Source organism: Gallus gallus, chromosome Z (assembly GCF_016699485.2).
Source record: "Gallus gallus isolate bGalGal1 chromosome Z, bGalGal1.mat.broiler.GRCg7b, whole genome shotgun sequence".
NCBI classification, from domain to species: domain Eukaryota; kingdom Metazoa; phylum Chordata; class Aves; order Galliformes; family Phasianidae; genus Gallus; species Gallus gallus.
In genome coordinates, this window is record NC_052572.1 from 37,519,129 (window position 1) to 37,546,375 (window position 27,247).

Below are 27,247 nucleotides of genomic sequence, written 5' to 3' on the forward strand. Positions count from 1 at the left end.
ATTTCTATGAAGAGGAATAAGCCAAAGTATTGTCATGAGAAGAATGAGAAATCAGCCAGTGTTTGCATGTCGTGATCTTCTAGAACCAGAAATGTCTTGAGAGATTTCAGTTAAGTCTTTACTGGCTGATTTGCTCTATCCCTGGCAGTTACTATGTGAGGATGGATTTCATGGTGTTGCTCTCTACAGGTTTGGCTGATGTGTCCTCCTATGTACAGTCACAGCGTACATACAATCTTGCCAGTGTGGCTTAAGATCAGAACAGATATAGTTTCCCCTCAATAACACTGTGGTTTTGAATAAAAGTGCTGAGATTTAAACCCACTTCTGAATCAAAGGACATGAGACATTATATGCAGAAGGTGCTCCTAGGTACAATTTCAGGAGTTGATGATGGAAAGCTTGGGTTCAAAAAGTAAAAATCTCTGTCACAGATCGATGCAATGGGCTCTAAGAGGGATTGGTACAGCCACAGTTAAGCTGAGAGGTATTTATTACAGCAATATACTGCAAGTTGTTTCAACTACTCATGAAGTATTTGTATTCTTCTTGTTTGTTTACTGGTCTATCTTTAACTTAAGCAAACAGTCTTTTCCTATACTCACTAAACATACAATCAGATATTAAGTGCATCTTGGAGACTTGGTTTCACTAGTGAATGCAGCTGCAGACAAGTGTAGATATGAGAAGAGTTAGCTCTTTTATTTTTTCTTCTTCTTCCTTTTTTTTTTTTTTTTTCTTTTAAGGGCTACACTGCAGATTGCCTGTATGTCTAGAAGTCCCACTAAAGATAACAAGATGGGAATGTCAAAGAATATGGGTTAAGGCCCACAATTATGAAAATGTAACAAGTGTTATCCCTTGGCTCTGTAAACCACTAATTCCCAATGCAAACAGGCAGTTGTTATCTGAAAATGATGTTATCTGAAAATGATAGCATCATAACATAGTTTGTTGTACTTGAAAAATTTAATAAAAAGTGAATTATAAAACAACACTAAAAATCACACATACTCTGCCCACACACAGGCTATTTAATAAAGCAGATTCCAAGCTGCTATTTCGATATTTCATATCGACACAGCCACCACTCAATTTTACTATTATTAAAAATAAGCTGAAAACAAACACTCTGCATTTTCTCCTCCATGTGAGTTTCTTTTAAACACCTTCTTCTCCTTACCCGGAGGAGAAAGAAAGCTGAAGTGAAAAGGAAGATACATGAGCAGGATGGGCCAGAGCACGTAACAGAGTTGGGGTACAGCCCGTTTCTTGGTACATATATAGGTGTCATTCATTTATTGGAATGTGAATATAGTCTTCCTGTGCCTTCCTCAAAGTGGCTCAGAGAGGGGTGCTTCATTTCTCTAACAGAAATCATTGTGATGAATGTGTTCTATGAGGTCACAGTCTTCAGAAGGCCTAGTGCCACCTGCTAGTACACCGCTATCACCTGGGCAGGGCACCAGGTTTAACTCCTGGAGGCTGGGACCCACACTAAGCAGACAGGTAAGTGAAAAGAACATGAGACAGCTTCACTGCTCCTATTCTTGCCCTGTGGTTTGGCACGGCATGTGTGAGGTAGTGGGACCAGCCTCATGGCAGGGAAGGGCAGCCGCTAGCATGCACAAGGGCTTCCCGGAGCCCACATCCCATGCTCCCAGCACATTTCAGGGCACACCAGGCTGCACAGCACCTCTGCAGTGCCAAGTGCTCTCATGAGAGGGGCGAGCATACAAGGTCTCAGCTTCCGGGTTAAATTTAATTCCTCACATTTCATTTCTGAAGCTTCATTGCTTTTGGGGAGAAGAGTCTGTTTCTCAAAGCTTGTCTCGTACTAGCAGATGAAGTAGGCAAAAGCTGACTGAGTCCCACAAGCAGAGGTAAGCTGGCTGCTGTCTTCAGTTTAATACAAATAAATGAAACCAAAACACCTCCCACACATGCACTTCCAGCACTTCAAGAATTTTAAAAGGAGGTTTGTGACTTCAGCAAAGAGAGCAGCCAAGCTCTGCATCTGGCCCACACACATTGCTCAAGTCTAGACTGACTGGCCCAGACATTAGCACAGCCACATGTTTTCAGATTAAATTAGACTTTTTGATCAAAGAACTTGGGACGCTTAAGCAATGCCATAATTTCTTAATTATACATCTTATTATTGCACTGGAATAAGACTTAATGCACTGACATTCAAATATTTTGTGCCAAGGGAAATGGATTCCCATTGCAGTACAGCCTTGAGCTTAAAGAACAGTAATATTAACAATAATAGTAGAAAAGACATCCTATTAAGCACTGAGTTTAAGCGAAATTTGAGACAAAAGTGAGTTACAGCTGAGGCTATCAGCCTGGGGAAGAGAGGTAAAGGGTTGCATTTAGCTCAGTGCCACATAAAATATGAAAAAGTTCCCCACTCAAACCATTAGAAAAGAGAAAAATGCCTCCCTCCTGTTCACTGCTGGCAAGCAGGTTAGCTAAGGCCGCATGCAAAAGTATGTATCATCCATCTAGCACTCCAGTGGCTCCTACAGTGTGTTAAATTTAGTTATTTCTGTGCTTGAACAGTGTGGTCTCATTCTGCAGTTCTTTTGTAAGAACAAAAATTAGGAGCCTATGAAAACAAAACTTTTGCTTGATAGACAGTCTGTTCTGTGCCACTGCATTATCTCCTTCAGCCTGTCTCTGCAGGAAAGGCAGAAACAGTTTTTCAGCCAGCTAGCCCCAGTCTGTGGATCCTCTTTCTGCAGCACTCAGAAGCAGCTGTGGAAAGGCACCATGTTGCTGGCGCTGAAAAAATGCTTCATCCCCTTCAGAGCAAAGAGAGGCTCACTTCAAACCCCTTTGTTTCCCCAACAATGCTGAAGGCTATTTACTCAATATACGTCAGCTATAACTGGAATTTGTATTTCTTTATGGTGTGCAAGTGCCATAGACTGGAATCAGGATGATAGAGTTCATACAACCATTTGTAATCCCGGACATGCTTTTTGGTCTGAAGAGCTTCAGGTCTCAGACATGCAGACGAGGAGTGAAAAGAAATAACAGCAATTTACCTCTAAAGGAGGATATATAGAAGTGGTTTGTTGTTTTTTTTTTTAATGTGGTTGCGAACATACAGGTTAGTTTGAAAAGAACATGAACTCCTAGGGACTTCTCCTGGAACCTGGCATTTATTGTCTAAATGTCAAGAAATATCATGACAAAGACACAGAGCTGATTCAAAGGACGAAAGTCTTGCAGGTTAGCTTCAAAGTAGTAACATGGAGACAGTTCACATTATCCGTGGAGTTCCCTTAGGGACTGTGGGAAACAACACTGTGTGATATTGCCAAACCAATAAACAAAACCAACAACTGGTGAAGTAACACGTCCAACTCAGACAAAGCATGACTTATTCTGTCCTCGTTTCATGAGCATCATAGCTTATTTTTCAGCATTAGAAGTACCATGTTCAGAAAATACACACATAACTATCTTGAGCTGACTCTTAGACCGTAAGTGAAAATTAAGAAGTCTTAATACATGGAAGAAGTCAAGTTACACTTCCTTTATGTTGACATAGCTCTGTGTGTCTCTCTGTGTGCTGCCAATCACCATAATGTGGGCTGGACAAGATTTGCTAAGGGATCAAAGAAATGAAGAGAAATGAAATTTTGTCTCAAGGCCTGACTCAGATCTGATTCCTCTTCCTATCTCTGTGCAACTGAACTCTCATCACTTTCTGCTGACTGACTCTCTCTGTTCAGAGGAGAGTCAGGATCCTTCAGAAGACTGAAACACTCATGCCTTCACTCAAAAACCCTTCATCTCCTTCCAGGTAAACCACTACAGCCACGGCTGCTAGTATGCTGTGATTGCATTTTTGCTCGTTTTTTCCTCTTGAGATTTGTTGCTGAAAACTAGTAACAGCAGATCAGTTGAGACAGTGTTTAGAGGTGCAGCAACTCTCCTTGCCCCATAATCCTACCCACAGTCATAGCAGTGGTCGTGGGAGTGACTGTCCTTCACCAGTCCCCTTCTTCTCCACATTTGCCCAGTTAGTGGGGGACACCAGCATTTTCTCCATCTCTGTTATGTTCACTCTGCAAAACCATCCCTTTGTTAGTTTTCTTCCTAGGAGTAGAAGCTCCTACTACTCTAGTATATGTCACTGCTAATGTAGCTCTGTGTTGCTGCAAGCATATTTAAGCCTACCTCTGGAAAGCTCTGCTGCACATTACTAGACTCCTTACAGAAGCAGACAGAGATGTGGAACACTGCAGGATTGCTGGACAGCCTCTGCTCCACATCATCTGGTCCAAAGGATAATCTCTCTGTCTCACTGGTACTGAATCCCATGGAATGTCCACCTGCAAATTCTAAATCTTGCATTATGCCTTTATGCCTCCATTCATTAATTAGTTACATATCAGCTATGCTGCAGAGAGTTGTTGCTCTTTCATGTGAGCATGATACTGGAAGCTGGAACATGGGCAGAATTAAAGAAAACTATAAAGCCCTGGGTGCACAAGTGAAAAACACTGCCCAAATTATCTTTTCCTCAGAGTTGCCAGTTGGAGGAAGGAGATCAGCAAGAAATAGATGTATAATACAAACCAACTTCTGGTTATAGGCTGAGAGGGCAGCCGAACTCTGGGCATGAGGGTTTTGGTTTTTATGGCAATGGATCTTACTATGAAGATTATAACCTGCTAAGGAGGAATGGGATCCACTTATCTAGAAGAGGAAGGCCAATCTTTGGCAGCAGACTAACCAACCTAGTGAGGTGGGCTTTAAACTGAAGGACTTGGGGTACAAGGTCGAACATGGGAACTGACTGGGGAATGAACCAGGACAACTGGAGTAGCAATTAATGTTCCTTAGATGCCTCTCATAACATAAGCCAGAAGGCCAGGCTCTTCAAATATGTGTATAGATGTGGGGGATTCTCTTGCATCCCTCTAGGGAAACCTCCATCCCCTTCTTTCTTTACTTCCCTGTATGATAATGCATACAGCATGGGGAATAAGCAGGAGGAATTAGAGATCTATGTGCAGTCACAAGTCCATGATTTCAGTGCAGTCACAGAGACATGATGGGACAGCTCCATGTACTGTCTAGTACATGGAAAGCTATGTATTTTTAGGAAAGACAGACCTGCAAGATGAGGCAGTGGAGTTATTCATGTGAGAGAACAACTAGAACATAACAAGCTCTGCCTAGGGGTGAATGATGAATGAATAGAGAGCTTTTGGGAGAGAATAAATGGGCAGCCTAATGGGTGATATAACTGTGGGTGTTTACAACAGACCACCTTATCTGGAGGAAAAAGTTGATAAGGCCTTCTACAGACAGTTGGAAACAGCCTTGTAATCACAGGCACTGGTTCTCATGAGGGACTTCAGTCATCCTGATACTTGCTGCAAAAGCAGCAACACCAGGCACACACAGTCCATGAGATTTCAGTGCATCTGCATTGCACTGAACATAATTTTCTTATGCAGGTAGTGGAGGAAAAAATGAGGAGTGGTGTTCTGCTGGACCTTGTTCTTACTGACAAGGAAGGGCTGGCTGGGGATGTGAAGGTTGAGAACAACCTTGTATGTAGGAACCATGAGATAGTGGAGTTAAGGATCTTCCTTGTTCCTGGGAGAAACAGGGCAACAAGTAGAATTGCCACCCTGGACTTCAGTAGAGAAAATTCTTACCTTTTCAAGGACCTGCTTGGAGGTGTCCAGTGAGTTAGAGCACTGTAATTTGAGGGGGTCCAAGAGAGTTGGTTGACATTTAAGCACCACTTCCTTCAATCTATAGAATGATGCATCTCTAGGAGTAAAAAATCAGGTGAAGATGGCAGGAAACCTGTATAGATGAGCAAGGAGCTCATGGAAAAACTCAAACAGAAGATTACAGAATGTGGTAAAAAGAATTTGGATACTTGGAAAGAAAATAGGAACGTCAGGGCATGCAGGGATGCAACAAGGAAGGCTAAGGCCCATGTGAATTAAATCCAGCAGAGAGAGGTCAAGGACAACAGGAAAGGCTTCTTTAAGTATGTCAATAGCAATAGGATGACTAGGGGAAATGTAGGCCCACGACTAGGGAAATGTAGGAAATGTAGGAAATGAATGAGGTGGATACCCTGGTAATGGAAGAGACTGAGAAGACAGAATTAGTGAATACCTTCTATACTTCAGTCTTTACTGCTAAGACTGGCCCTAAGGAATCCCAAACCCTGGAGGTAAGAGAAAGTCTGGAGAAAGGAGGCTTCACCTTGCTGAAGGAGAATCTGTTCAGAGACTGTCTAAGCAAACTACATGCACACAAATCCATGGTCCCTGACAGAATGCACCAAGAGTACCATGGGAGCTGGCAGAAATGGTTGCTGAACCAATATATCATTTCTGAAAGGTCATGGAAAACAGGAGAGGTGCCTGAAGACTGAAGGAAAGCAAATGTCATTCCAGTCTTCAAACAGCATGAAGGAGAATCTAGGAAATTACAGGCCAAGTCAGCTTCACCTCTGTCCATGGGAAGGCAATAGAACAGCTTGTTCTAAATGTCATCTCCAAGCAAGTGGAATAAGGATATCAAGAGTAGTTAATATGGATTCACTAAGGTGAAATCACGTTTGACCAATCAGGTAGCCTTTTAGGATGTCATTATTAATTTAGTGGATGTGGGGAGAACAGAGGATGTTGTGTACCTTGACTTTAGCAAGACTTTTGACACTGTCTCCCTCAACATCCTTGTAGGTAAGCTTGGGAGGTGTGAGCTGGATGCGTGAACAGTGAGGTGTATTGAGAACTGTCTGACCAGAAGAGCTCAGACTGTTGTGATCAGCAGGGCAGAGCCTAGCTGGGGACCTGCTGCTACCAGTTTTCCCCAGGGATCAGAAGTGGGTCTGATCTTGTTTAACATATTCATCAGTTAATTCAGTGAAGGGATAGAGAACACCCTCAGTAAGTTTGTTGTTGATACAAGGCTGAGAGGAGTGGCTGCCACACCAGAAAGCTGGGCCAAGACAGAGGCTGGGCAGACAAGAACATGATGAGATTCAACAAGGGTAACTGTAGAGTCCCACACCCGGGGAGGAATAACTGCATGCTTCAGTACAGGTTAGGGGCTGACCTGCTTGAGAGTAGTTCTGCAAAAAAGGACCTGTGTGTCCTGGTGAACAACAGCTTGTCTGTGAGCCAGCAGCGTGCCTTTGTGACCAAGAATGCCAGTGCTGTCCTGGGGTGCATTAAAGAGAGTATGGCCAGCAGGTAGAGGCTGGCCTTGAGCCTGCCCTGGTGAGGCCACATCTGGGATACTATGTCCAGCTCTGGCCTCCTCAGTTCAAAAAAGACAGAGATCTCCCAGAGAGACTCCAGCGGAAGGTGATAAAGATGTTTAAGGTCCTGGAGCGTCTCCAATACAGGGAAAGGCTGGGAGACCTGGGACTGTTTAGCCTGGAAAAGTCTGAGAGGAGATCTTATCAATGCTTAAAAAATCTAAAGGGAAGTGTCAAGTGGATGGAGTCTGGTTCTTTTCATTGGTGTTCAGTGACAGGATAGAGAGCAATGGGCAGAAATGGGAACACGGGAAGTTTCATATTAATGCAATGATGAACTTCTTCAGTGTCAGAGTGACAGAGCACTGGAACACACTGCCCAGAGATGATGTGGAGTCACCTCTGGAGATACTCAAAACTTGCCAGGATGCTTAGCAGGGTGTTGGACTTGATGACATCCAGAGGTCCCTAATAACACCTGTGATTCTGTGATGCTGTGCAAGAATGCAAAACCACAAAGACTATTTAGTAACAATTTGTGTGGGAGACACTATGGGATGCTTCCCTACTAAGGTAACAGAGCCATGTCAACCTGTTTCTAATTACCTCTGCTATGTACCATTTATTGCACCTAATAGTTTTGCATTATGTGTTATTTTCACATTTTTATCCCATTTTTTCTATTTCCTCATGTGTCTTTTTTCCTTTTCAACCCAGGCCATTCTATGATTCTATGATTTTACTGATTGTTGCAAGGGAAATACATCAATTTTGTTTCTATAATTCTCAATCATACAGCCACATTAATAAATGTTTTACATTTGGAATGACAGTTGAGAAATGGATATATGTGGGTTTGTCCTCCAGGTGTAGCAGCATCTGGTGACCTAGGGCACACAAAAAGCAATGGGAAACAAATATCATTCTCCAGACCTAATGGCACTCTTGAGGTCCCCAGGCACCCTCATTCCTCTACAACCCTGACAAGATAAGAACAAACCATAAGCCCCTGAAGTGAACAAATGTCTTTTTAGTGTTTAGTAAAATTAACAGTCATCTTGGTATATATAGCAAATGACAAGTCAGTGGAGATTTGCACAATGACCCTAATTGGGTTAATCTTTAAATACACTCTGGGCTGAATTTGAATGGCCACATCAGAAAAATACAGCTTACAAATGAAGTGCTTGTGATAGGAAACACCATTGTGACAGGCAGATGGAGCTGATCACAGAACAGTAGTTTAATGAGGTGATACCACATGATCACCATGTAACTCACCATCATGTCAAACATTTGACCCAAATATTTTGCCACGGCTGTGTTTATAGAATAGTTTGGCTACAGTCAGTGACAAATCCAGGTCCAGTATAAATGATGACCTTCAAAGATGTTACTTATCAATGGGTTAGCAACGAACACAGTGCAGCCCAGCTATATCTCCAGCCCATGTTTCCCTGCACATCTGGATATCTCACACTCTTTAAAACAACCCGAATGTGTAGCATGCACTGTTGACTTTTTCTGTAAGCAGAAGTTTTGAGATGAATGATTTAGCACCATAGAACTAAATTAATCTTCCCAGATTGGGAAACACTTTGACACAGTTTCTGATTTTGCAATCTCTGCAATAAAACCAGGATATATTTCCTTGCGCAGCAGCTGCAGAGAGAAAGTTGAGGGACTAAGCCACTATTCTCAATGTAGCAATTATATTCTGTACAAACTCAGAGAAGCCTTTTTACCTGTGGTTTACTTTCCCACCTGCAGGGCAGAGACATACTGATCTGTTTATTGAAAATATTAAGCACATCACCTTTTTTGAGGAGAGATAATGAAAGTGAAACATTTTTATTCTGATTAAGTCTGGCATTTTTCAAAAGATGAGGAATAAAAAGTGCAAATGTTAAGAGGGAAAAACCCCATGGAAAAGGGATGGGGAGGTACGTGAGTCCCGTGCTGAGCTGTGTGCACCGGCAGGTGTCCCCCAAAGTGACTTGCTTCGCAGTCCCCAATAGGCATTTCAAGGAGAAAGTGGCTAGGTTTTGGCTGGGACTTCAAGACCTTCCCAAGTTTTTAAGAGCACGTTTTCTTTTTGAAAGAAAGGCCTGTTTTGAACTCAAAGCATCTTATGAGATGCGCTTGGCATGTCTTTTTTGAGCACAGCCAGATACCAAGGACCTGCAATGCTTATCCAGAACAAAAGAGCCCCAAATGACGTGGGTGTCTCACCAGATGGTTCTGCAACAGCACTGGTCTGTTGGCAGCTGTGTGACTGCGTGAGGGGCAGTGAGCGCTGTAGGAGTGATCCTGACCCCAGCTTGCTCCCAGGAACTCTCAGCTGGAGTAAGGGCAGCTTTCTTATCCTCCTTGCTAAATAAGTACAGAGAAAATAACAGAAAAATCAAAGTCTCCTGCTATCTTTTTTTTTTTTTTTTAATCTGCATAAATCCACTTACAGCAACAGAAATTTACTTCAAAGGAAGTTCACTTATATGTTAAAAAACAAAAACAACTTGTAAACCTGCATGACCAAGCACCATCTGGCAACTCTTGTCATAACAGAACTATTGTTTGTTTAGGTAGATTTCTTTGAGAGTTTTAATTACTCACTAGGGAGCAGCACCCTGCAAAGAAATCCCCTGACCTCAACCCTTGCAGATGTGAGCTTCTTTTTGGCTGCATTGAGAAAAATCTCTATTACAAAAGAAGCAGATATGTTCTCAGTGTTTTAAGATAGTTATTAATCTAGCAATAAACTTTTTACGTTGTTTCTTAATTTCATGGTTTATACTTGGCTGAGAAGGAAATATAATCTTTTTACATTTCAGTTCCTTCATTTTTAAGGTTGGCCAGGAGAGTGGCTCATATATGCCCCCAACACATGAAGGAACTGTTACTCAGTAGGATTTACACCTGAATCTTCCACTATAAAATCTAATGTTGTGGATAAATTTTTATCTTGTTTAATCCACAGAGGCAGAAAGACTTTAAATATAGATAACGTACACTATATCAGAAATAAAGTGAGTTATTATCTGCAAAGGACAAAAATTGTTGGTGGTACAATTCTATCGGTACAGGTGGAACAATTCCACTGGTACAAGCAGCAGTACTCCAGCTGTATTGCTTCAAGTTGTTGTAGGTGAAAAATACCTCCTGGAAAACATGCTGCTCCTTGCCAGAAAGTCTTTGGTATTGATTTTAATATTATAACTATGGAGAAAAATAAATGATGATGTCAATATTCAATCTCCCATTTTCTGCCTCAGGGTTGAGTTTAAGGTTATACGAAAATTTGGGTGTGAATACTGAACACACTGAATATTGTTCAAGGCCATAAGAAGGCCTGGTTGCATGTGCTAGATTAGTTCTCTGCTTTTTCTATGTCTCCCAGAGGTCACTATGTTCAAACACACAGAAGCAGTGTTTAGCCTTGCAACATGTTCACAGCATGTCACCCAACATATTATTGTACTCCTTCACCTCTCGTACTAAGTATGAAGAACAGAGAGCCTCTTTTGTCAGCTGGAAGCAACCATGCACACATCTTCAGTGCCTACATCTGCCTTGTTCTCAGGACCACTGTTGTCCTGGCCCAGGCCAGGCCAGTACTTGTCCCAAGACCTGCTAAGGTTTCTAATAAATTCCATTATCAGAGGGTATTTTTAAACCATGTTAGTACATTATTAGAGCTTTTGTTGATTTAGAGAATCCAGACATCAAAGAGTCTTAGTAGGACATTTAATCCATGTCTTGGCCAACACATCACTGTCATTGACGGCATCCTTAAATGACCTGGAACATATTAGCATTCTGAGATAATTCTCCTCCCTGGCTCAGTGCCTAAGCATAAAGCAATCTGCAGTGAGGATTTATGACTTCCTTTTCATCCATTCTGCATCTCCTGTGTTAACTCTATGTACACCACAGCCCTGTCCGCCAGTTAACTTCTAGCCATGATCAAATAATCCAGTGTGATCAGAAGGAACATCAGATTGCAGCCAGCCATAATTTTTAGTAGTAATAGCAGGCAGTAATAGTTGGCAGTGTAATATAAATGAAGGTAGCAGTAACAGTGGTTCAATGTATTATACATTTTTTAATAAGAAGCATAGAATTAATACGAACAGATTTTTGCTGAACTGCAATGCACTTTTTATGCTTTGTTTGGAAGAAAACAGAAGCATGAATAAAAGATTCAAGAAATCTGTTTGTGCTGAACTCAAGTGTCACTAGAGGAATATATCACAGCAAATCATGGTATTCCAAAGATGTCATTATACCTAAAAGGAAGATCTGTTTGGGCTGTGTTGTTTGAGGCTGATAGGCTGGACACATGACTTTCAAGTCAGAGAAAGGAAAAAAATTAATACCCAATTTTGGGCCATAATAGGCAGAAGCAACTCCTCATAGCCAAGTTATGCTATTTATTCAGTTCATAACTGTACTGAGAACTTTTTTGCATCCGTCTTATACATGTAAAGTGCTTCAACACTTGGGCAAAAACCTCAAGGTGTAACCACTGATTTTTCTCACAGAAGTGTTAGGCAACTTGGGCAGCTTCTTCAGTTTTCCTTGGCATTGCAGGACTTTATCAACCTTAGAGATAACAAAAAATTATCTAAGTTCATCTCTGTCTTTAGCTGTCACCCCATAGAGTCCATGTTTGAGATAGGAGAAGGTTCTTCCTCATGCTCCTTCAGTCTTCCCTGCTTATCACATCGTATCACAAGAACCACATTAATCTCAAAACTGGCCTTCTTCAAAACTTGTTTTACCAGCTGCTTCTAACTGCTTGTTTACTAACAGCTAGTGACACATTAGCCCATTTCCAGCTCTGTCTGTGCCCTCCCACTGCATATGCAGGCTGCCAGCTGGTTACACGGAAGGAATATCGACTGTATGCAGCAAATCCTTTCAAAAAGATGCCCTCAAATTTCACATGTTCAGAACTACTGAACTTATTTTTCACTATGTATTTTTTTCTAAACAGTTATTAAAATATTTAGTAGGTTCATTGTCTTCATAACTGCTCTTTGATACCATTTAAATATCTCAAAACCCACAAAAATATTTAATATATCATTTTTTCTTAATTGAAGTAGTCTGCGATTTGAAAATCAGAACACGAACCGTAGTGCTAGAGACTTCTATCAGAACAGCTTCATTTAGAAAATTAAAATATTGTCCTGATGTTTTTGTCATGTGAAAACTTATGACTACAAGAGCTTCCTCATACTTTATGCACATAAATTATTTCTGAGATGATAACTGAAAATTTCAACTTACTGTGCAAACACACTACCAAGAAATAGTGAGAAAGTTATACCAGATAATCTGTAAATACACTGCTGTCTCTTGAACATCCCATGGGTAAGATATCAACAAAGCAAAGACAGAAATTTAATGTTCTGCATAAGAGAACACTCATCATGCAATGATACTGCCTTCAGAAATACACAAGAAAGTGTACCAACCTAAAGATTGTTCTGCATACACTTTCTGTACAGCATTAGTCATAACCAAAGTAATGTTTTGTTCACTGGAAACTCCTTTGTATGCAGTCTTAATTCAGCTTTTTGCTATTTGTCCCCAACCTACTAAGAGTGTGAGAGCCTGCCTCCTACTTAGGTAAACTGTCCCACCTGCAGTGGGTCTCATCTAATTGCAAATCCAGATCAAAACACTCCCTACAAATTTGAAACAGCTCACTGTTTCCCCTTAGTTTGTCAGTTGATTGTGACAAGTTTATGTTGTTTTTTCTCACTCTGGGGGTTCAAAACCAGTGGTAATGTAGAATACTAAAGCGTCATTAACTTGCTAGTACTATTATGGTTTTATTTTTTTTTTTTTTTTTAGACTGTGTGAAGCTTCTAACTGAAGACTTTATGAGGTGTTGGAGTTGTGTGCTGATCTATGTACAATGTACTGAATATGCTGTCCCCAGGATGCTCACTGAACTGCTCATAATTTTGAAGATTCCTCCATGGAGTCATATTTTTCTTCCTCCTGAAGTGGCTACAGCATGCAAGGCAAATCCCTGCCAAGTATTTTCTTCTTTGCCCAATTATGTATGAAATGTTACATATATCTCATAAAAACAATTCTTTTTACTGATAAATTCTGCCAGACATTTGTGAGCACTCTCATTCTCTGAGTTCTGGTTATCTAAATGCCCTGAACAGCCAAGGAGGCAGAGTGGGTGCAGTTTCTTCCTTTGCCAGTAAAAAGCTGAGTGCAGAACAGTGCTGCTTTTTTTTTTTCCTTTTTCTTCTTTTTTTTGTGTGTGTGGTACATGCACTGGGAATATGCATGGTGTGATTAATCAAGGAAGCTGAAAATTTTTGCAAATTTAGCATCTATTTCTTGCCAGCGTTCTTCACAGGCTCTGGGCATTCCATGAACTTCAGGAGAAATGCACTTCCTCCTAACAGCACTAACATACCCGATAGGTGTCATCCTATTTGACAGGTGGGGAACTGAGGCACGTAGAAGCACCACAGGTCAGTTGCTGTGAAATGAAAGATCCTGGCTGCATCCCAATTTGGTGCTGCACCTTTCCAGCTACCCATACTGGAATGGTGCGGCCTTTCGAGCAGCCTCTCTATCTATACTCATGCCCATTGCATTGTCTAAACTAAGATGCTTTTATCTGAGTGAACCCAAGGACTTGGAAAAAGCTAGGCAAGATGCTGCCCCAGGCCTACACATCAAATCCATCCTCACAGCTGGTGTTATGGTAATTTTAACTGTCCAGTTCTCCCTCCTGTTTGTACAACAAATTGCTGGGAGTAAAATGCTGTTTCTTGTAAAGAAAAGGAGATGGGGCTACTATAAAATACTATATGCATGGAATATATTCTTAGAAAACAGACAAAAAACTTTAGCATCCTGGCACAAGGTTTCAGTTTGTCGGATTCTGCTGTTTGCAGCATGATTCATTTGCTGTTCTTGGTGGGTCTGAGAGTTTGAAATTGCTGGGCTGAGACCTCCTTACCTATATTGGTGAATGAACTCAGCCTGCGGGAAAAGGGAAAGCAGCAGGTGTCCGTGGACTGATTTTCACTTTGCACAGAGTGCGATGAAGAGGTTTTTGGCTCCCCAGGACAATCCCTTAATGTAGTGCTGAGTCTATGCTGGATCCCTGAGCAGCCACGTGGCATGAGAGCCAGAGTGCAGGTTCTGCCCCTCTCCCATAGGGACACAGGGAGGTGGTGGAGTCACTGTCCCTGGAGGTGTTCAGGAAATGTTTAGATGCTGTACTTAGAGACGTGGCTTAGTGGGAAACATTGGTGATAGTTGGATGGTTGGACTGGATGACCTTGGAGGTCTTTTCCAGCCTTGGTGATTCTGTGATACTATGAAAGGCAGTGCTGCAGTCTGGGGCCTGGCTCTGCCATCAGGCAGTAAGCATACTGCACCACTGTAACCCACCATTGGCTTCTAAGAGCTACTAATGCAAGGTGGCCACAAATTGCCCTGAAAGGTAATCTGCTCAGGCCACAGGCTCAATCGGCAATGTTTAGCAAGAGTGACCAGCAGTTTTTCCTGTATGTAGAATTAACAGGTCTTTAAAATCTGATCTCTGACAGCATTTCAGGTCACTATGGAAACTCTGGCAAAATAAAAATCCTAGTCTTTGGTAAAATTACAATAATGTATTTTCTCAAGACTAAAACATATCAGAATTTAATTGAGTAGTATTTTTTGCATTCAAAGTTCTTTTAAGTCATTCCTCAAGAATATTTTTGTAAATCTGTTTTAATATTTCTTTCTCTCAAAGTATGTACACTGATTTATGGCAACAAAGTCACTGAGCTGGTCAAGCTGAGAACATAAAATACAACTCACTTAAAATGTCTGACAGTAAAGATGTTCGTTCTGACACATGCCCTGTACATATTCTAGAAGGACTTACACAAGGATTTGTTGTAACTAATGCTTGAATTTGAATTAAATCTAACTACTGTTCTTGCATTTTTGCACAGTACTCCTAGGCAGATAAACCAAGCACTGATCATCTGGGATGACTGGCATAGACAAATTTACTGTTCTGATATTTGTGACATGTGAGTCTGAGCATTCCTCTACTTGGTATTTATTCAACTGCATTGTTCTGTTATAAATTAATCTAAGATTTGTTCAAACTATATCCCCTACCTCATCTCAACAGACATTGCCCTTCTTCCTAAGTGTATATTTTGCTCAGATTATATACATAGGAGATGACAAGTGACCTTAAACAGGGTTATTCTGTGTCATGTTGGTACACAGGCTCACACAATAGACCTAAGGATGTTTGCTTCTGTTAAGAAATTAAGAATAGTAATGTCATGTAGGGTAGAGGATGATAGACTGTTGATTTTAAAATAAAGGAAAGGAAATCTATAGTGTTATAAGTAGCACAACGTATGGAAAGTATTACATCAGAGACCAAAATTTGGAAACTAAACTCAATCAGTGATTTTGCTTGTTGTTTGGAGGATCAGCTGCAACCATTAATCTATAAACTCCTGTATCTCAACATCGTTCAGAACTTCACCCATAGTAAGCAGTGTCACTTGCATGCAACTATGTTACTATAGATTATTTCTATTTTTTTGGCCATATTAATCTGCTATAACTGAAATTGAATTGTCACAGCACAGCAAATGTAACAATTTTTTTAATATTTCAATTATATTAGAACACTACTAAGAAAAGTTACTGAAGTTTTTAATTACAATTGTCAGAAGAAACTCTTGTTGGTATTGGAACATAAATAAGAAGAGCAGAGGGAGAGAAAGCTAGAAAGGACAGAAACAGGTCTGCCTGGATGCATTCAGAGACTTGCCTTCAGTTTCCCACATTTTCATACCATTGAAATTTTGATGGTGTCTAGGAATTTAGAGGGAGGTATCCCTGCCCATAGAGGAAGGTATCCCTGCCTATAGCAGGGGCTGAAACTAGATGATCTTAAAGGTTCCTTCCAACCCAAGCCATCCTATGACTCCATGATTCTATGAATTTATTAAATAATATAATGTATTATGCTATATAAAATGATATAAAATAATTGTGGAGAAAGCATTAACGTTTTGTTTGTTTGTTTGTTTTTCCCCAAAAAAGTATCCATTGCTGCTAAGTGCTCAAGACCAACACAAATAAAATGATCAACCCGCATGGAAATCAGTGGGAGGTGTATCTCAAGCTGGCCTCTGAAGGGTTGAGCCCAGACTAATATTTAAAATGTTTAGTTCAAATGTTTCTCAAGCACTGCCTGATCATTGTCCTCAGGAACTATTTTTCAAGAGAAAATGTCTTTTAGTGTTGGAAAAGAGAGACTAAGGGCTTGATCACGCAGAAAAAGGACTGTTTCCAGAAGAACTTATGAACTTATGGGCAAGAATCAGGTCTGCTTGAAAAACAGTTCCTTCAAAACTGTTATAGGGGAGAGGAATTTGAGATCCAGCTCCTGCTGGACATCAGTAAATATGCGTCTTCCAAAATTGTTTCCCTTTCTTCTTCTCTTTCTCTTTATACTATTTCCTTATATGTCCATAACTAAGAGATAGGCTTTGTCTACGCGACAGAATTTGTGTTGTCTGTCTTCATGCATATGTCAACTTTCATGCATAAAAATGAAAACTACATTTATAAGCTGGCCTTGGGAAGGAACGGTCTGATCTGTTTTGAAATGAAGTATGTAAGTGTGATATTTGAGGGCTACTGGGAAAATAGACAAAGGAATTTTCCATACCTCTTTGCAGAGGTCTCTTTGTGTCAAGGTTGACTGCCTTGCAGCTTTACAAAATATGTGCAGTGTCAAGCACAAGGATGGGAGTTGGGGATTACAGACTGAAATTTCTGAGGAAAAGCAGCCAAGAAAAGAAAAAGGAAAGATTTTTGATTATATATTTTTTTCTATAGAAGCCTGACATTGCAGCAAACAGAAGATTTGGTTCTCCTTCCACCTCCATAACACTTTTGTAAGTTAGCCAAATCACAGTTCTTAAGAGTGAATATTAATTAAGAAAGCCATCCTGATACTCTATTTTATATACTGCCTTATGTCTCCTGGAATTTCTTCCATGATCCACATTGTTCTCTCATTTGTTTACACAGTTGTTCAACCAAAAAAAAAAAATCAAAAACCAAAAAACCAAAAAACAAAAAACAAACAAAAAAACCAAAAAACAAAAAAACAGGCCCACAAGACCTGCAGTTAAAGATTATGGTTTCAAGAAACATGCAGGTGGCAATGCAATTGTTGCAAAATTGAAGTTGTGTTTCCTTAGTTCCTGCAAGAACCTAGGCATTACAGCATTTTGCAAGACTTCTTCAGCTCTTACCGGCGCTAATTCATCTAGGTCCTGCCAACAGTAACTTTGGTTACTTGCTTTTACTGAAGTAGGAGTAGGCCACAAGTGCCCAGAAGACTGACACATTAAGCTATGAATACAAGTAGCTTAATAATAGGACACCTTCTCAGACCTTTAAGAGTGGACAGACTGGAAAGTAATTAATAAGACCTTGCTGTATTTTTATTATTAATTCCTTCTGCCCTTTTCAGAAAGCATATGTTTCATTTCCTATCTCAATAGATAACTTGATCTTTTCCTCTTGTTTCTGGGTTAGAGGGCACCCTTAATAGCAGGAAAGATACTTATCCAAAGTCTTTTCTGTCAACCTCCCTGAAATGTTAACAGTTATCACGGTTGCAGGAAGGCACCTCCTGCAGACAAGATTCGCCGCTGTAAACCTTATCTAAACTTAGATGCAAGGGTCAGTGCTCCTCAAACAATATCCTGTTATTTAGAATACTGTGAAACAGAAGGCAAAGATTGCAATTTCCTCTCATCTCAAACTGGAGGACTTGTGTCTCCCGCCTCTTTCTCCCGTCTCCCATTTGGACTGATGAGAAAGTATTAACAGTGGACAGACAGAATCTCAGCCTCCCTCTTAATCTCCCTTTCTTAGGAAATAGTTATTTATTCCATCAATAGTCAGAGATTGTAGAGTGCATATCACCACTCTTCGTGCGCAGCTGCCTTGTGTGTGAAAGAAAAGAAAGATATGCCAAAATTTCACCTAGAATCTAGCATGAGCAGTTTCAGGTAGCTGGATGATAACTAATTGGAGAAAATGGGATGCTGAGGATCAGATTTTGGTGCATGACTTCTGGGGGTGAAGAAAGAGGAATAACGTAGTTTACACAGATATTTATTTACTTTGAATTTCTTACTTTAACATATGTATTGTGTTACCCAGAAGTAAATCTCAAACCAGAACCATCCCACAGCATTTGTCTTCAAGGATATAAATTAAGATAGTAAAACGTGTGAAAGGCCAAACTGTTGCCCACCATAGTACTTTCATGATCAGGGGTAAGGCTCTGCGTGGTATATGAAGTGGCAGGACATGGAGAAAGGATTCAATTTCCCCACTAATTAATTACTTACACACTTATTCTTTAATTATCTCCAGTCTATTTTTTTTTTTTTTTTACCTCAAAACCTGTTTCCTAAATCAAGCTGACTCTCTGGAGTGCTCTGTAAATTGAGATTAGTACAGCACATTCTAATCTGTTCTGAAGTCTATTATCCTAGCATGTTACAGTAGCCATATGAGACAAGGAAGCAATTCTCCCTAAGAACCTGGAATGAAAAATGCTCCACTATTAGCAAACTGACTAAAGATGGGACTGAGAATCAGACCTCAGCACTAGCTCACCAGCTCAGCCATATCTGAGCTTACCTTCTGTAGGTTCTGAGAATGATTCTGAAGAAGGAATTACATCTGGACTCCTGAGTTTTGTAGAAAACGAAAGGAGATATGAAAGGTCTGTTTGTTTTACTTTTGTATTATAGTTTCCTCATATCATTGGGAATTATTATTTTTTTCTGTTACACAGCACATAAGGGGTTCGTTGCTAGACCTGGACTTGTTCATCATCTTCATCAGCGACATGGATGAAGGGATAAAGTCAACCTCAGTGAGTTTGCTGATGATACAAAGCTGGGAGGAGTGACTGACACACTGAAAGTTTGTGCTACCATTCACAAGGTCTGGACAAATTGGAGAGTTGGGCAGGGAGGAATCTGATGAGGTTTAACAGGAACAAATGTAGAGTTTTGCACCTGAGGAGGTATAACTGTATGCATCAGTACAGGTTAAGGAATGACCTGCTGGAAAGGACCTCTGTAGAGTATGACCTATAAGTCCTGGTGAACAACAGGTTGGCCATGAGCCAGCAGTGTGTGGCCAAGAAGGCCAATGGAGTGCATTAAAAAAAGTGCGGCCAGCAGGTCAAGGGAGATGATCCTGCCTCTGTACTCTGCCTTGGTAAGGTCCCATTTAGACTACTGTGTCCAGTTATGGGCTCCCCAGTTCAAAAAGACAGGGACCTCCTAGAAGGAGTTCAGCAGAAGGACAAAGATGATAAAGGTCTTGGAGTATCTTCTGTATGAGGAAAGACTGAGTAACTTTGGTCTGTTCAGCCCTAGGAAAAGAATACTGAGAACAGATTTGATAAATGTTTATTAATATCAAAAGGGAGGTTGGGGGCAAATGGGTGAGGCCAGGCTGTTCTCAGTAGTGTGTAGCAATAGGACAAGGAGTAATGGCCTAAAACTTGTAAATAGGAAGTTCAATACTAATATGTGGAAGAATTTCTTTATGGTAAGGATGATGGAGCATTGGAACAGGTTTCCCAGAGGCTGTGGAGTCTCCTTCTATGAAGATAAGCAGGACTTGTCTGGACGCCTACCTGTGTGACCAATTGTAGAGTACCTGCTTTAGCCAGGGGATTGGACTCAATGATCTCTTGAGGTCTCTTCCAACATCTGTGATTCTGCAATTCTGTGATAATCGTCACCTAATAGAACAGTGCTAATTAGAGTATGTAACATATTATTAAAAATTCCTCTGGCATTCTTCAACAAGATCCGGGCGGAAGTCACTGACAGAGTCTAGTTTTGAAGTCTAAGTTAAAGCTACTGGCCAGAATGTAGTGATTTTCATTTTTCTGCATAGGTATAAGTTCAGCTCATTGCCATAAGTAACACTTCCTGAAGTCAAAACGAACAGTATCTTCTTTTGTATTCTACTAAATAATAAAAGTGCATATCCTGAGAAGATCATAGCTGTTCTGATTTCCTAGCCATGGCTTTACGTTGTAAATTAAACAGTTATAACACTGAATTTTTCTTCCCTATTCCATATGGAAGAGTCAATACATTGGAGGGAAGGGAAGCCATCAAGAGGGACCTGGACAGGTTGGAGAAGTGCACCCATGAGAACCTAATGAGGTTCATCAAGGCCAAGTGCAGGGTGCTGCACTTGAGCCAGGGCAATCCCAGGTATTTATACAAACTGGGGGAGGATCTCCTTGAGAGCAGCCCTGCAGAGAAGGACTTGTGGGTCCTGGTGAACAAGAAGCTGGACATGAGCCAGCAGTGTGCACTGGCAGCCTGGAAGGCCAACTGTGTTCTGGGCTGCATTAAAAGAGGAGTGGCCAGCAGAGAGAGAGGTGATTTTCCCCCTCTACTCAGCTCTTGTGAGGCCCCATCTGGAGTACTGTGCCAGTACTGGAGGGGAATGGTCTTAAACTGAGACAGGGGAGGTTTAGGTTAAATATTAGGAAGAAGTTTTTCACACAGAGGGTGGTGACACACTGGAACAGGTTGTTCAAGGAGGTTGTGGATACCCCATCTCTGGAGGCATTCAAGGCCAGGCTGGATGTGGCTCTGGGCAGCCTGGTCTAGTGGTTGGCAACCCTGCACATAGCAGGGGGGGTTGAAACTAGATGGTCATTGTGCTCCTTTTCAACCTAGGCCATTCTATGATTCTACGATATGGTATGATACTTATAGTCTATAAAAAATAACTATGAAAACAAATACCATGTCTTCTTTCCTTGATCACAGTAATAAGGAACTTCTTACCTGATTTTAATCTTAGATCAATAACAGTCAACTTGGGAATTTTGTTTCTAAATAAAATGGTACAGTCCTGTTTAGTCTTCTGCTTTCAGTGTTACTGAAATACTTGTTCTGAGAGCAATGTAAAATTTTACCCTTACAATTGTTTTTTATACAGACTAGCTTCAAAGGAAAAATGAACAGGGTTTTCAGCTTCCCGTATTTCAAGGTTTTATTATAGAATCATAGAATAGTCTGTGTTGGAAGGGACCTTTAAAGGGCATCTAGTCCAACTCGTGCAATGAATAGAGACACCTACAGCTACATCGGGTTGCTCAGAGCCTGCTTCACCTCGGAAGTCTTCAGGGACGGGGCACCCACCACATTTCTGGGCAACTTGTTCCAGTGCCTCATCACTCTTATTGTGAAAAAAAATTTCTTATATCCAATCTGATTGGATATTAGGTTGGCAGGGACCTTAAAGATTATCCATTTCCAACTCTCCTGCCATGGGCAGGGTTGTCAACCACTACGTCTGTCTGCCCAAGGCTCCATCCAGTGTGGCCTTGAATTCCTCTAGGGATGGGGCCTCTACAGGTCCTCTTGCCAATTTGCTCCAGTGCCTCAGCATGCTCTGAGTAAAGAACTTTCTCCTACAATCTAACCTAGGTCTCCCCTCTTTTAGTTTGAATTAATTTTGCTTTTGCTATCACAACAGACCCTGCTAGTGTGTCTGTCCCCTTCTTTCTTATAGCCTCCTTCAGATACTGACAGGCCTCTATTAGGTGTCTTTGGAATCTTCTCTTCTCTGGTCTGAACAGCTCCAGCTCTCTCAGCCTGTCCTCGCAGGGATGGTGTTCCATCCCTGAGATAATTTTTGTGGTTTTCCTCTGAACATGCTCCAACAGGTCGATGTATCTCCTCTACTGAGGACTTCACATCTGCACGCAGTACTCCAAGTGAGAGAATGTGTTCCTGGCTTATGTACAGCTTGCCATCTGCCAGTACCCCAAATCCTATTCGGCAGGGCTGTGCTCTATCCTTTAGTCCCTCAACTTGTACTGATAGTGCTGTGTCCCAGCTACAAGACCTTGCACTTGGCTTTGCTGAACCTCATGAGGTTCTACATCTCTCTGGATGGCAGTGTATCCCTCAGGTATGTCAGCCACACCATGCAGTTATACACTATTTTGTGTAATATTATAACTTCCCAAACTGGTGACTGTCATCTCAGCAAATACAAAAATAAAGAAAGTAAGCATAGAATCTAAAAATTATGGTCCCATCATACCAAGTAATGGATAGGAACATAAATGGAAATAGACTGTCATTTTCTGAACAGAAGACAAGAAAAAACTGGGGGAGAGGTAGGACAACACAGAGAAATGGAGCAGGTTGCCCATGGCATCAATTAATAAATAGAATTTTTGTCTTCATAGAACCATAGAATCATAGAATCGCTAAGGTTGGAAAAGACTCACAGGATCATCCAGTCCAACCATTCATTCACCTTTCACCAATGGTTCTCGCTAAACCATGTCCCTCAACACAACATCCAAAAGCTCTTTGAATACCACCAGGGTCAGTGACTCCACCACCTCTCTGGGCAGCCCATTCCAGTGCCTGACCACCCTTTCAGAGAAGTAGTATTTCCTAACGTCCAGCCTGAACCTTCCCTGGTGCAGCTTGAAGCCATTCCCTGTAGTCCTATCACTAGTCACACGAGAGAAAAGGCCGACCCCAGCTCACTACAACCTCCCTTTAGGTAGTTACAGAGAGTAATAAGGTCTCCCCTGAGCTTCCTTTTCTCTAGACTGAACAATTCCAGCTCCTTCAGCTGCTCCTTATAAGGCCTGTGCTCCAGATCCCTCACCAGCTCTGTTGCCCTTCTCCGGACATGCTCCATGGCCTTGATGTCTTTCTTACAGTGAGGGGCCCAAAATTGGACACAGTACTTGAGGTGCGGCCTCACCAGTGCTGAGTACGGGGGTGTGACTACCACCCTGCCCCTGCTGGCCATGCTATTTCTAATGCAGGCCAGGATGCCATTGGCCTTCTTGGCCACCTGAGCACACTGCTGGTTCGTGTTCAGTCTAGCATCAGTCAATACCCCCAGGTCTATTTCCTCTACACAGTCTTCCAGCCACTCTGCCCCAAGCCTACAGCCATGCATGGGGTTGTTGTGGCCAAAGTGTAGGAGCCAGCATTTGGTCTTGTTGAATCCCATCCCATTGGCTTCAGCCCAGCTACCAAACCTATCCAGGTCCCTCTGTAGGGCCTCGCTACCCTCAGGCAGATCAACACTTCCAGCCAGCTTGGTGTCATCTGCAAACTTACTGAGAGTGCACTCAATGCCCTCATCCAGGTCATCAATAAAGATATTAAACAGGACAGGCCAAAACTATTCATGTAAAAAATCAATTTTTGCATCTTTCTTAATTAGGCTGGATTCCTAGATCATTTTTTACGGAACAATTTCCAGAGTGGTAAGACAATTGCAGTACATTAAAAATAATACTGAAAAATGGGAAATAGAGGCAAAGATAGTAAAGGAATATATTTTATGAGAAATAATAACGAAAAATATTAATGAGAGACAAAATTATGGGAAAACGATTTGCTTTGGCACAGGAACTGTTGAATAGCAGGAGCATTTTCACTCTCAAGTCTGAATAAAGAGCCAATGACTAGGAGATTTCAAGGTCACTATAGCTTGGCAACGAGGGCAATAAAATTCTTTCCAACAACTAGCCTTGAGACTTGAGGTACGAGACATATTTGGATATTTAAAAGTCCAAAACATTCAAGTGCTGTAAGCGACTGACTCTTCTTTCTGACATGCTTCTGCAAAGCCAGAAAAACCTTCTCAAGATCAGAATCAGGCCAGAAGATTGAGGATCACCAATAGCTGTCTTTGAAAGTGCACAGAATTTGGCCATCTGTATGTTATTACCTTTCACTGTGTCTGATTCAGTGACCTGCAAGGTCTGTTTGCTTTAATTGTAAATGTGTAAAACATCTTCTGAGCAGTTGTCTCACTCATTCATCACTGTGTGAAAAGGGCTACTGCGATTAAATAATGGCTATATTTCAACTCTCATACATACTACTGACTAGTACCTCAAATGTTACAACAGGTTAAGCTACTCAGAGTGTCTGGAAGATGTTAAAATGATTTGCTATGTTTTTTTTTCTGTCTTCCTTCAGACCTCCAGTTTTACTGTCAATTTCCCAGTTTACAAAAGACAATCAAATGGTAAGGGTGACAGAGCAATGGAACAGGTTGCCCAGTTTGTGGGGTCTCCTTCTGTAGAAATATTCAAGACTCACCTGGATGCCTGTTTGTGGGAGCAATTGTAAGGAATCTGCTTTAGCAGAGGGATTGGATTCTGTGATGTCTTGAGGTCCTTTCCAACCCCTGCAATTCTGTGATTCTGTGAAACTGTATGTAAGACACTAATGATATGCCTGCAGGACTAATATTGTGGTCTCCAGAAATACTGGAACTCAGTTCATTAATGAACAAACATTCAGTACAATCAGAAGTCAAGCTGTATTAGTTTTTTCTCACGCCTCTTTTTTTCATTAAAACACAACAACTTTTCTCTTTGTTCTTGACCTTGAAGACAACTGAAGTTGTTTGGCTAATATTTAAAAAATTAGACAATGTAGACATCCTGCATAAAACTTCAACCTAATGTCATATTTTGGCAAAGGTATAAGCAGTTGAAATCTAGCTCCTGTAATTGAAGATGTTCTGCAATATTAATGATGCATGATGCTACAGAACTTGTGTATGTTGACTGAAACAACATATCTGAAAAATTACATTCTGAAGTAATTGTTTTCTGTGTAATATTTATTCTCATTTTGTATCATTGCTGGCTTGTTTGATGTTCAAATTTAATTCATTTCTATGATCCTGTGTTCACTTCCTTTCATTAGAGGGCAAATTACTCCATGGATTATCTGATAGCTGATTAAACGTGTACATTGGAAGCCTGCATTGTCACTATATACTTAGGTTTTACAGCTGTAGATTACATAGAAGCATGGAATCGTAGAATCACAGAATCTTAGACTGGCTTGGGCTGGGAGGGACCTCAAGATCATCAAGATCCAACGCCCCTGCCACAGGCAGGGCTGCCAACCTCCATATCTCATGCTAGACCATGTTATGTTCTGCTCCCATATGGTACACGAGACAACTTGTACTATCAGAATAAGCAAACTGTTGAGTGCTTTTGCTATTTTTGTCATGTCTGGTTGCTAGTTTGCTTAATAATATTGCTGCTAATGGCTGTCTACTGTACTTATTGAATTTATCTATAGAGCAGTACTTGTTACATTTGATTGTTCTGGGAGAATATAGTAAGTTCAGGTTGGTTTACCATACACAGTGTATTCTTGATAGGTTATGCATCGTTTTGTCAAATATACCAACTGACACACAAATGTATCAGTGTGTTTGTATCAAATCACCCAGAAATACTGCAGCTCTCTTCTACAGTTTATCTGTATGTTCAAATCCAGTGCTCACCAGGATCATGGACAAAAAATCTGAAAATATTTCAGAACTTTGTGAATACTTGTAATATGACATATGAATAACTTTCAAGAAAATTTTGCGTAGACCTTCTTAGCCTCATTGTCTCCTGGGTTCTGCATCTGCAATACCAGTTGAGGGAAAGGAAAACTGGATTTTTCTTGTGCACTGGAGACTACTCTGTCCTTCCTGCATTTAACTGCATCTGAGAAGAAAAGGCCAGAGGGGTGTTGTGCTACAGCTTTGCAAACACTGAAGGATAAGGAGTTGTATACACAGAAAGAAGCAGAAAAGGCCTCTTATTTTATTTGCATTTTGGGAATTCTAGAATTAACAGATTAAAATAGAAAATGCAATATGGTACAGGAGATAAGACAGTCAAGCAGAAATACAGAAGATCCAGGTTATAGCTGAGTTTTAACTACTGAACTGCTTTGTGACCTTGAGAAAATGGTTTATTCTTTCTGTATTACCAGAGATAAAATCCTGACGCCAACACAAATCAACATTCCTCAGAATCGGTACTAATGTGTGGCCTCACACAACAGGCTCTTCATCTATCCTAAGTCTCTCAACGTGATTATAATTCTGTTGCTCATAATCCTATAACTGTGCCTAGCCATAAGCTCATCAGTCCAGCAGGGCTTTGTAATGTCCTGCATCCTAAAACATGAGGTAATGAATATGCTTGATAAGGAACAACAGGCTGTGCATTCCATTGAAACCTTCATTAGATTTTACATGTGCCACTTTTTCCAAAAATACAAAGATTTAAAAAGAAGAAGGAGGAATAGAGACATAAAATACTAAAAAGGAATCCGTAGGAAATTTATGATTCAGCTGAGGTAGTATACATACATAACAAACCTCTGGTGAATTTTTGTTTGATTTCAGATTGCATAGCTTGAGTAGTTCATGTTACAATTACATTTTTATAATGTGCTTCATCAGAAATCCTTAAGGTGGGAAGTTCTATACATGCAACAAAATGTAATTAAATTTACTTTCCTTATTAGGTGAAATAACTTGACCATGAACAGTGACGTAACATGATGACTTAGATGTAGAGTTTCAGTATTTTTTTAAAGCATAAGAAACATGTTTTCCCTCTACCCTTCATAAAAGACAAAACATATGCCAGTAAAGTTGTACTCATGAGCAGGCAGTTGTAGAAAAATATCTATTATTTTCTATGCATTTCAGATAAGAGTATTTCTGTTAGGAATCAAGTTTAGGTTGTATGAACCTCAGGAAAATTATTAAAAACAGGAATGTTTTAAAAAGATTCTTCAATTTTATACTAGTACTAAACAGTAACTATGACAGCATCTTTTCAACTGATAACTGCAAAAATGCTTGCTTCCAGAGTTTATTTAGTCTCCGAACAGAAGAGTAACAGTAAACATACTGAGCGCAGTACGAAAGCAATCTTGAAATGATCCAAACTTTTCTTTTCTGAAGAAAGTCAGAAACCACAGCTGAACTGGTTACCTTTGGAAGACAGATATCTAAGAGGAATTTGATGTTATTATTTTTTTT

At 40.7% G+C, this 27,247-nt stretch overlaps 2 long non-coding RNA genes across 2 annotated transcripts in view; both read left to right on the top strand.

The window, feature by feature from the left end:
* LOC121108630 overlaps positions 1 to 27,247 on the top strand; it is an 89,851-nt gene that overhangs the window by 19,698 nt on the left and 42,906 nt on the right. The window lies entirely within an intron of this gene.
* LOC107052308 lies at positions 1,443 to 13,504 on the top strand. The gene is made up of 2 exons (XR_001464712.3): positions 1,443 to 1,509; positions 13,121 to 13,504. It is a non-coding gene; the product is annotated as an uncharacterized LOC107052308 (long non-coding RNA).